Here is an 11,462-nt window from a genome sequence, read left to right as displayed (position 1 = left end):
TATCTGTCTATCTATCTGTCTGTCTGTCTGTCTGTCTGTCTATGTATCTATCTATCTATCTATCTATCTATGTCTGTCTGTCTGTCTGTCTGTCTGTCTGTCTGTCTGTCTGTCTGTCTATCTATCTCTGTCTGTCTGTCTGTCTGTCTGTCTGTCTATCTATCTATCTCTGTCTCTCTGTCTGTCTGTCTGTCTGTCTGTCTGTCTGTCTGTCTGTCTGTCTATCTATCTATCTATCTCTGTCTATCTGTCGTCTGTCTGTCTGTCTATGTATCTATCTATCTCTGTCTGTCTGTCTATCTATCTCTATCTGTCTGTCTGTCTGTCTGTCTGTCTGTCTGTCTGTCTGTCTGTCTGTCTGTCTGTCTGTCTGTCTGTCTGTCAGTGTGTGTGTGTGTGTGTGTGTGTGTGTGTGTGTGTGTGTGTGTGTGTGTGTGTGTGTGTGTGTCTGTCTGTCTGTGTCTGTCTGTCTGTGTGTCTGTCTGTCTGTGTGTCTGTGTGTCTGTCTGTCTGTCTATCTGTCTATGTATCTATCTATCTCTGTCTGTCTCTCTGTCTGTCTGTCTGTCTATCTATCTCTATCTGTCTATCTATCTGTCTGTCTGTCTGTCTGTCTGTCTATCTGTCTATGTATCTATCTATCTCTGTCTGTCTGTCTGTCTGTCTGTCTGTCTGTCTGTCTGTCTGTCTGTCTGTCTATCTATCTCTATCTGTCTATCTATCTGTCTGTCTGTCTATCTGTCTGTCTGTCTGTCTGTCTGTCTATCTATCTCTATCTGTCTATCTATCTGTCTGTCTGTCTGTCTGTCTCTATCTATCTCTGTCTGTCTGTCTGTCTGTCTGTCTGTCTCTCTACCTATCTCTATCTGTCTGTGTGTCTGTGTGTCATGATGGTATTTTGTTGGTTCATGATGTACACTACCGTTCAAAAGTTTGGGATCACCCAAACAATTTCGTGTTTTCCATGAAAAGTCACACTTATTCACCACCATATGCTGTGAAATGAATAGAAAATAGAGTCAAGACATTGACAAGGTTAGAAATAATGATTTTTATTTGAAATAAGATTTTTTTTACATCAAACTTTGCTTTCGTTAAAGAATCCTCCATTTGCAGCAATTACAGCATTGCAGACCTTTGGCATTCTAGCTGTTAATTTGTTGAGGTAATCTGGAGAAATTGCACCCCACGCTTCCAGAAGCAGCTCCCACAAGTTGGATTGGTTGGATGGGCACTTCTTTGAGCAGATTGAGTTTCTGGAGCATCACATTTGTGGGGTCAATTAAACGCTCAAAATGGCCAGAAAAAGAGAACTTTCATCTGAAACTCGACAGTCTATTCTTGTTCTTAGAAATGAAGGCTATTCCATGCGAGAAATTGCTAAGAAATTGAAGATTTCCTACACCGGTGTGTACTACTCCCTTCAGAGGACAGCACAAACAGGCTCTAACAGGTACTATTTAATGAAGATGCCAGTTGGGGACCTGTGAGGCATCTGTTTCTCAAACTAGAGACTCTAATGTACTTATCTTCTTGCTCAGTTGTGCAACGCGGCCTCCCACTTCTTTTTCTACTCTGGTTAGAGCCTGTTTGTGCTGTCCTCTGAAGGGAGTAGTACACACCGGTGTAGGAAATCTTCAATTTCTTAGCAATTTCTCGCATGGAATAGCCTTCATTTCTAAGAACAAGAATAGACTGTCGAGTTTCAGATGAAAGTTCTCTTTTTCTGGCCATTTTGAGCGTTTAATTGACCCCACAAATGTGATGCTCCAGAAACTCAATCTGCTCAAAGAAGTGCCCATCCAACCAATCCAACTTGTGGGAGCTGCTTCTGGAAGCGTGGGGTGCAATTTCTCCAGATTACCTCAACAAATTAACAGCTAGAATGCCAAAGGTCTGCAATGCTGTAATTGCTGCAAATGGAGGATTCTTTGACGAAAGCAAAGTTTGATGTAAAAAAAATCTTATTTCAAATACAAATCATTATTTCTAACCTTGTCAATGTCTTGACTCTATTTTCTATTCATTTCACAACATATGGTGGTGAATAAGTGTGACTTTTCATGGAAAACACAAAATTGTTTGGGTGATCCCAAACTTTTGAACGGTAGTGTACATGTGTGCATTGTGTTAATCGTTGTGTTACTCGTCATTAAGGACAGGAGGCATTGCTTTGGGGGAACTCGGGAGTCAAATTCACCACATTTTCTCTGGATTAATACAAAACATAGACGACGTTGAGTTTTGCCTGCAGGTGAATGTCAACTAACAGATTACCAGGCAATTAATTTAACCAAACAATCAACAGAAACAGCAGAAACTAGTTTACTGTGCCACACTTACACACACTTCTTTGTTTTGGTTTGTTTGTTTTTTGTTTGTTTTGGACAACAGTCATCCTACCTTCCCTTATTCAACAGTCATCCTACCTTCCCTTATTCAGCAGTCATCCTACCTTCCCTTATTCAGCAGTCATCCTACCTTCCCTTATTCAGCAGTCATCCTACCTTCCCTTATTCAGCAGTCATCCGTCCTTCTCTTATTCAGCAGTCATCCTACCTTCCCTTATTCAGCAGTCATCCTACCTTCCCTTATTCAGCAGTCATCCTACCTTCCCTTATTCAGCAGTCATCCTACCTTCCCTTATTCAGCAGTCATCCGTCCTTCTCTTATTCAGCAGTCATCCGTCCTTCTCTTATTCAGCAGTCATCCTACCTTCCCTTATTCAGCAGTCATCCTACCTTCCCTTATTCAGCAGTCATCCTACCTTCCCTTATTCAGCAGTCATCCTACCTTCCCTTATTCAGCAGTCATCCTACCTTCCCTTATTCAGCAGTCATCCTACCTTCTCTTATTCAGCAGTCATCCTACCTTCCCTTATTCAGCAGTCATCCTACCTTCCCTTATTCAGCAGTCATCCTACCTTCCCTTATTCAGCAGTCATCCTACCTTCTCTTATTCAGCAGTCATCCTACCTTCTCTTATTCAGCAGTCATCCTACCTTCTCTTATTCAGCAGTCATCCTACCTTCCCTTATTCAGCAGTCATCCTACCTTCCCTTATTCAGCAGTCATCCTACCTTCTCTTATTCAGCAGTCATCCTACCTTCTCTTATTCAGCAGTCATCCTACCTTCCCTTATTCAACAGTCATCCTACCTTCTCTTATTCAGCAGTCATCCTACCTTCCCTTATTCAGCAGTCATCCTACCTTCCCTTATTCAGCAGTCATCCTACCTTCCCTTATTCAGCAGTCATCCTACCTTCTCTTATTCAGCAGTCATCCTACCTTCTCTTATTCAGCAGTCATCCTACCTTCTCTTATTCAGCAGTCATCCTACCTTCTCTTATTCAGCAGTCATCCTACCTTCCCTTATTCAGCAGTCATCCTACCTTCCCTTATTCAGCAGTCATCCTACCTTCCCTTATTCAGCAGTCATCCTACCTTCTCTTATTAAGCAGTCATCCTACCTTCCCTTATTCAGCAGTCATCCTACCTTCTCTTATTCAGCAGTCATCCTACCTTCCCTTATTCAGCAGTCATCCTACCTTCCCTTATTCAGCAGTCATCCTACCTTCCCTTATTCAGCAGTCATCCTACCTTCCCTTATTCAGCAGTCATCCTACCTTCCCTTATTCAGCAGTCATCCTACCTTCCCTTATTCAGCAGTCATCCTACCTTCCCTTATTCGCTCTCCATGGTGGCCACCCGGCGGCGCGAGGCGCGTTCCCAGTCTGCCCTCTCCGCAAAACCAGCGCGGTTGGCGAAAACGCCCACTTTCTGTTTTTCCAGGTGAAACTCCGGCTTCAGTTTTCCTTGAAAATCATTTCCTCTTCACTTCTTCCCCGAGACTCCCTTCTCATGGTTGTCCAGCCGCTCCAGATCCTGCACAGCCGGAGCCAACTCGGGACTGGACCGGTATAAAGTTTGGTTTTTTCCTCGCCTGTGCGTCAAGTACTACCTCCGTTTAACGAGAGGACGGGGTGTCCGGGGGGAGGGGAGGGGGGAGGGGGAGGGGGGGAGGGAGGGAGGGGGAATCACTTGATACTGTTGAGTCACAACTCGTTTAAAAAAAAAGAAAAACACCCCTCACCACGCCTATGGATGAGCAAGTCCCACCCATTCAAAGTTACCACACAGAGACGCTGCTGCAGAACTGCCCTCCTCTCTACACCCCCTTATAAACTACTGCCCCTTTTCCACCACACGCCCCCTTATAAACTACTGCCCCTTTTCCACCACACGCCCCCTTATAAACTACTGCCCCTTTTCCACCACAGCCTTATAAACTACTGCCCCTTTTCCACCACACGCCTTATAAACTACTGCCCCTTTTCCACAACATGCCTTATAAAGTACTGCCCCTTTTCCACTACAGCCTTATAAACTACTGCCCCTTTTCCACCACACGCCTTATAAACTACTGCCCCTTTTCCACCACACGCCTTATAAACTACTGCCCCTTTTCCACCACACGTCTTATAAACTACTGCCCCTTTTCCGCTACACGCCTTATAAACTACTGCCCCTTTTCCACCACACGTCTTATAAACTACTGCCCCTTTTCCGCTACACGCCTTATAAACTACTGCCCCTTTTCCACCACACGTCTTATAAACTACTGCCCCTTTTCCGCTACACGCCTTATAAACTACTGCCCCTTTTCCACTACACGTCTTATAAACTACTGCCCCTTTTCCGCTACACGCCTTATAAACTACTGCCCCTTTTCCACCACACGCCTTATAAACTACTGCCCCTTTTCCACTACAGCCTTATAAACTACTGCCCCTTTTCCGCTACACGCCTTATAAACTACTGCCCCTTTTCCACCACACGTCTTATAAACTACTGCCCCTTTTCCACTACACGCCTTATAAACTACTGCCCCTTTTCCACTACACGCCTTATAAACTACTGCCCCTTTTCCACTACACGCCTTATAAACTACTGCCCCTTTTCCACTACACGGTACCGTGCGGACTCGACCCGCCCCGCCCCGCCTCGCCTCGCCTCGCCCCGCCTCGCCTCGACTCGCCCCGCCCCGCCCCGCCCCGCCTCGCCCCGCCCCTCCCCGCCTCGCCCCGCCCCGCCTCGCCTCGCCTCGCCCCGCCTCTGTGTCAGTCCCCTCAGTGGAACTGGATTTTTCGGCTCTCCATTCCCAAACGTACTTCCGAGACCTCTCCGCTTCGCCCGCCTCGGTATTTAACAGCGGATCTGATGTGCTGTATCCGGTTTATCCACAAAAACAATCCAACCCCAGCTGGTCGGTTTTTGTGGCAGTTTTGTTCTGGAGGAAAAGCGAGGAGGCTGCGACACGGAAAAGCTTACCGATACCCTCAGCTGCTGGCTGGAGGAGGCGTCGCTTCAGCACAGGTGTCTTTCTAACCAGCGATTCAATCTGTTTCCGCTTTTTGAACAATTGAGCAGCGTGGTATCCCGTGCGCGCGCCGATGACGCGGCGACGCGTTTCTCTGACCAATCAGATTCTGGTACCCGCTCCAGTCCACCGCTTCGGTCTGGAGGGAAGTTGGACCCTTACCACAAAAGTTCCTTCCAACAAATGTGGTCGGAGAAGTTTCATTTCAGTTGATTGGTGGATTCTATCCAGTAGAACATTTCTCACCAAAGCTGAAGCGTGACAGGGACCTAAACTTTCTCTTTCTGTGAATTACATCCCGAAACTTGCTCCCACTTCTTTTGGTCTTCTACTTTTACATACAAGTTGTGGAAAGATATTATTAATCCTTTTGTAGTCAACAACACTTTCTCAGCTTTGGCTCTTTACTATAGAAATGTTATATTGGGTTGCTGTGATTATAGTGAATAATCTAACTACGCTTCTTGCTAAACTCCACATCCACAAACGTAACTTTACAAACAAAAAGCCTAATTTCTTCGTATTTATGAAAGAAATGGACCAATATGTGTCAATATGTGATAGATACAGAGACAGACAGACAGACAGACAGACAGACAGACAGACAGATAGATAGATAGATAGATAGATAGATAGATAGATAGATAGATAGATAGATAGATAGATAGATAGATAGACAGATTGATAGCTATATAGCTAGCTAGACAGACAGACAGACAGACAGCTATATAGACAGATTGATAGCTATATAGCGAGCCAGACAGACAGACAGACAGACAGACAGACAGACAGACAGACAGACAGACAGATAGATAGATAGATAGATAGATAGATAGATAGATAGATAGATAGATAGATAGATAGATAGCTAGCCAGACAGACAGACAGACGGATAGATAGACAGACAGATAGACAGGGTACAGCCTGTGGGATAAATCGTGTGTGACGGGCTAAAGAGAGAACAGGCTGGTGTGGGAAATGTTGATGGTGATTGTCTGGGATTGGGAATGCTGTCTCCTGTCTCCTTCTAAACCATTTGCCTCATCTTGTCATCGCTTCACTCAGTGCAACATTAGCTGTCACAATTCTCACACACACACACACACACACACACACACACACACACACACACACACACACACACACACACACACACACACACACCTAGGGACAATCTAGTATGACCGAGTCACCTGACCTACATGTGTTTGGACTGTGGGAGGAAACCGGAGCCCCCGGAGGAAACCAACGCAGACACGGGGAGAACATGCAAACTCCACACAGAGGACGACCCGGGACGACCCCCAAGGTTGGACTACCCCGGGGCTCGAACCCAGAACCTTCTTGCTGCGAAGCTCTTTATTTAACAAGAAACAAACTTTAACAATGAACAACGACATCATCAAACAGTCACTCCTGTCCAATAAAGACCTCATTTTCCATCACCGACCCGGTTCACATATCAATTGAGAGCAATTGATAGAGACAGAGAGAGAGAGACAGAGGGACAGAGACAGAGGGACAGAGAGAGAGACAGATGGACAGAGAGAGATAGAGAGAGACAGAGAGAGAGACAGAGAGAGACAGAGAGAGACAGAGAGAGAGACAGAGAGAGAGAGCGAGAGAGAGAGACAGAGAGAAACAGACAGAGAGAGAGACAGAGAGAGACAGAGAGAGAGAGAGAGACAGAGAGAGAGACAGAGACAGAGAGAGAGAGAGACAGATAGAGAGACAGAGAGCGAGAGAGAGAGACAGAGAGACAGAGAGAGAGACAGAGAGCGAGAGAGAGAGACAGAGAGCGAGAGAGAGAGAGAGAGACAGAGAGAGAGACAGAGAGAGAGAGAGACAGAGAGAGAGACAGAGAGCGAGAGAGAGAGACAGAGAGACAGAGAGAGAGACAGAGAGACAGAGAGAGAGACAGAGACAGAGACAGAGAGAGAGACAGAGAGACAGAGAGAGAGACAGAGAGCGAGAGAGAGAGACAGAGAGAGAGACAGAGAGAGAGACAGAGAGAGACAGAGAGCGAGAGAGAGAGACAGAGAGAGAGACAGAGAGCGAGAGAGAGAGACAGAGAGCGAGAGAGAGAGACAGAGAGACAGAGAGAGAGAGAGAGACAAAGAGAGAGAGAGACCGGATATGTGGTGTTTTTGTGCACATGCACTCAATTAAACTCGATTTAAAGGATTCAGAACAGGCCCCTTGGAAGCCAATGCTTTCTATAACCTCGTAGCCCTTTGACCTACCCAGAAACCCACCCGGGGCACCAGATTTATCTTACATCTGGTCAGCGTGTGAACAGTAAACACAGGAAGCTGGTCACACGGCTGTGTGTATGGGGGTACGCTGTGTGTGGGGAGGGGTTGTCCCATGGCCATGGCACCCAGGGAGGGGCCAGCATGATGACACGGCTCGTTTACACCAACATGTCTCCACTTGGCACTAGTCCCAAGTATTTTGCAAGGCTATCATGCCAAGAGTAGATTATAAAAGTGGTAAGCGCTACTCTCCTCCATCCTGACACCCCTCATCAGCAGCCTAGCTTTGCATTGTGCTCGTCGCCTGTGCTTTTTACCCACATTAACTTTACCCTAGCCGGCATGGTGGCGCAGTGGGTAGCGCGGTCGCCCCACAGCAAGAAGGTCCTGGGTTCGAGCCCCGGGGTCGAGCCCCGGGGTAGTCCAACCTTGGAGGTCATCCCCTGAGTGGAGTTTGCATGTTCTCCCTGTAGGTCAGGTGAACCGGTGGTACTAAATCGTCCCTAGGTGTGAAGGCGGCCTGTCCGGCGTGTCTCCCTACCCACCGCCCAATGACTGCTGGGATAGGCTCCCCTCCCCACGACCCTGAGAGCAGGAAGAGCGGTTCGGATAATGGATGGATGGATGGATGGATGGATCCTCACCCTTTTATTGCGAAACATGTCGTATACTGTAAAGGCCAACGCAGCAGTGCCGGCTGACGCACACCAAGAAGGATGTTCCCGTTCATTTAATTATAAACCTCTCCACCGGCCGCGTGCAGCTTCAAGTCACCGTCCATCTACTTGATGAGCTGTGACTCCTCACGACGCTGCTGTCCTGCTCGACACCCACGTTGCTGCAGAAGAAGCTGCTTGCTGCTGGCATCAGCTGGCACTTCCCAACTTGACATGAGTCGTCTCCTGCGCCGGTGTTTGAGCGGCTTTCAAAGAAACTTTTCACAACTTCTCCCCAACACTGTAGCTTGTACCTGTGAATCTTGTCTTTTTGTCTTGCCCGCGGAAAGCTCGCCGCCTTCTTCGGTCCTCTCCTCTGCTATCGTTTTGCCTTCTCTTTTACCCCCAATACTGTGTGTCCTCGAACCATTTCTCCAGGGCAGGAAGTGATGTCAGAGCCGGTAGGGGTCAACAGGAGGACCCTGTGTGGGGGAACCGCAGTCCACTGATTTCTGCGTGTCTGTTTGGGAAGCGCCAAAGCCATTCCACCAAATCAATAGTCCACCCCTGTCCTTCAGGGGGTGAGAAAACTAGCTTGGTGGTTGATGGTTGGGCGAAAGGCGGAGGAAAAAAAGCAAACAAGTAAGAGAGGAAGTTGGAACAAAAGAACAAGACTAAGTCAAAGCCTGGCATGTGGCTGGACTGTGCATTTTTAGTTTCCTTTATGGACCCCCTTGAGGAAACTCAGTTACTGCAAGTTAACCCATCCTAGCTGTGATCTGTTGCTAGGAGCAGCAGCGGGCTGCCGCCTCCCTGCTGTGCCCGGGGACCGACTCCACTTCTCCTCTCGTTGTCCTGGTCAGGGGCACAGACTGGAGTATGGACCCTAACCTGCGGGGAACCGGACCACCCGCAGAAAACCCACCGCAGACACGGGGAGAACATGCAAACTCCACACAGAGGACGACCTGGGATGACCCCCCCCCCTCCCAAGGTTGGACAACCTCGGGGTTCGAACCCAGGACCTTCTCGCTGTGAGGCGACAGTGCTAACCACTGGGCCACCGTGCCGTCCAAGGGCACGGTATGGGTAAGGGTATGGTCAGTGTTCGAAACTGTGGCCAATTTGTTACAGGGCTAGTCAGTGGTCGTGTCTCTAATGTCATAGACCTCTTTCTATAAGACCATGTTGTAGACGTGGGTGTCCATCCATCCATCCATCCATCCATCCATCCATCCAAACCGCTCATCCTGCTCTCAGGGTGGCGGGGATGCCGCAGCCTATCCCAGCAGTCGCTGGGCGGCAGGCGGGGAGACACCCTGGACAGGCCGCCAGGCCATCAGGGGGAAGAACCTGAGATTGACTTGCCATTTCATTGGTGGTGGAGGCCGAACTGCCATGATGTGTTGTAAATATGGCTGCAGGGCCATGAATAACATGTAAAGACACATGCTGATGGTCGTGTGTTTAACCGTCCAGCTAAATAGTGACCAGTGGTGTGCAGACGGAACAAGTCTTAGCTAAAATAACCAAGACATTAAGGGTTGAAGAATAACGTATTTGTTGGTGTGGATCCTTCGTATGGTCCTTTGAGCCCTGGTGACCTCATGGGCGACAGGACGAGGGTCAAGGGTCAAAGGGGAAGACTGAAAAAATAAAGGCGAAATAATGAAATATGGATGATATAACACAAGTGTAGCAGCTTATAACTGTGTGGTAAGAAAGTGACAGGATAGTGGAAGGGTAACAGCCCAGTGAAGAAGCCGGTTGTCGTTTCCGTCCAGCTGAAGTGTGAGTTTTGTGTTATGTTTGTGTTATGTTTGCGTTATGTTGGCTCTCATGTGAGAGAAGGGCCATGTTGTTTTGGTGGCAACCCACACGAGTGACGTACAAACCGGCAGCATCTATTATTTTGTATGCAAGTGTTCCAGTGTGTGTGTGGGTGTGTCTGTGTGTGTGTGGGTTGGTGTGTGTGTGTGTGTGTGGGTATGTCTGTGTATGTGTGTGTGTGTGTGTGTGTGTGTGTGTGTGTGTGTGTGTGTGTGTCTGGGTGTGTGGGTGTGTGTGTGTGTGTGTGGGTTGGTGTGTGTGTGTGTGTGTGTGTGTGTGTGGGTATGTCTGTGTGTGTGTGTGTGTGTCTGTGTGTGTGTGTGTGTGTGTGTGTGTGGGTATGTGTGTGTGTGTGTGGGTATGTGTGTATGTGTGTGTGGGTATGTGTGTGTGTGGGTGTGTGGGTGTGTGTGTGTGTGGGTGTGTGTGTGGGTATGTGTGTGTGGGTATGTGTGTGTGTGGGTGTGTGGGTATGTGTGTGTTTTTGTGTGTCTGTGGGTGTGTCTGTGTATGTGTGTGTGTGTGTGTGTGTGTGTGTGGGTGTGTGTGTGCGCGTGTTAGTGTGTGTGTGTGTGTGTGTGTGTGTGTGTGTGTGTGTGTGTGTGTGTGTGTGTGTGTGTGTGTGTGTGTGGTCCGGCCCACAGTGTCATGGTTTTGATGTAATATGTCAGCAAGGGCTACCTTATTGGCATATTTGGTGTATTAGCCATTTAGCGCCAGCAGGCTCACCGCACATCAGCTTGAGGTGGAGCGGGAGGAACCATTGAGCCAGTTACACAGGGGGGTGGTTATGTGGCCAGATGGTGAGAGCCAGGGTGGGAACTTTGCCAGGAGACTTTCTTGTGATGAGTGATATTCTTTGTGATGAGTGATATTCTTTGTGATGAGTGATATTCTTTGTGATGAGTGATATTCTTTGTGATGAGTGATATTCTTTGTGATGAGTGCTATGGCTCTTTAATGACCACAGTGAGTCAGGGCCTCCATTTTAACGCCTTGCCTGAAGGACGGCGTCTGCTGCAGCACAGTGTCCCCGTCACTGCACTGGGTAATTGGATTTTTTTTAAAACATTTTTTTTATTAGGACCAGAGGGAAGACTGCCCCCTACTGGCCCACCAACACCACTTCCAGCAGCAACTCGGTCGGAGGTCTCCCATCCAAGTACTAGCCAAGCCCCCGTCATTGGGCAGAGCCAGGGTAGTGGTATGGTGACAGAATAGGTTGTAACTGCTCTAACGGTAGCGAGTAGGAACCAAACAGTCCCATTCTTTTCAGCTTCATTCCCCTCACAAGTCAGAATAAGATGACGACTCGGGGTTGAGGCGCTGCAGGACTAACACA

The sequence above is a fragment of the Lampris incognitus genome, chromosome 10, assembly GCF_029633865.1.
Source record: "Lampris incognitus isolate fLamInc1 chromosome 10, fLamInc1.hap2, whole genome shotgun sequence".
Lineage (NCBI taxonomy): Eukaryota > Metazoa > Chordata > Actinopteri > Lampriformes > Lampridae > Lampris > Lampris incognitus.
This window is presented reverse-complemented; position numbering follows the sequence as displayed.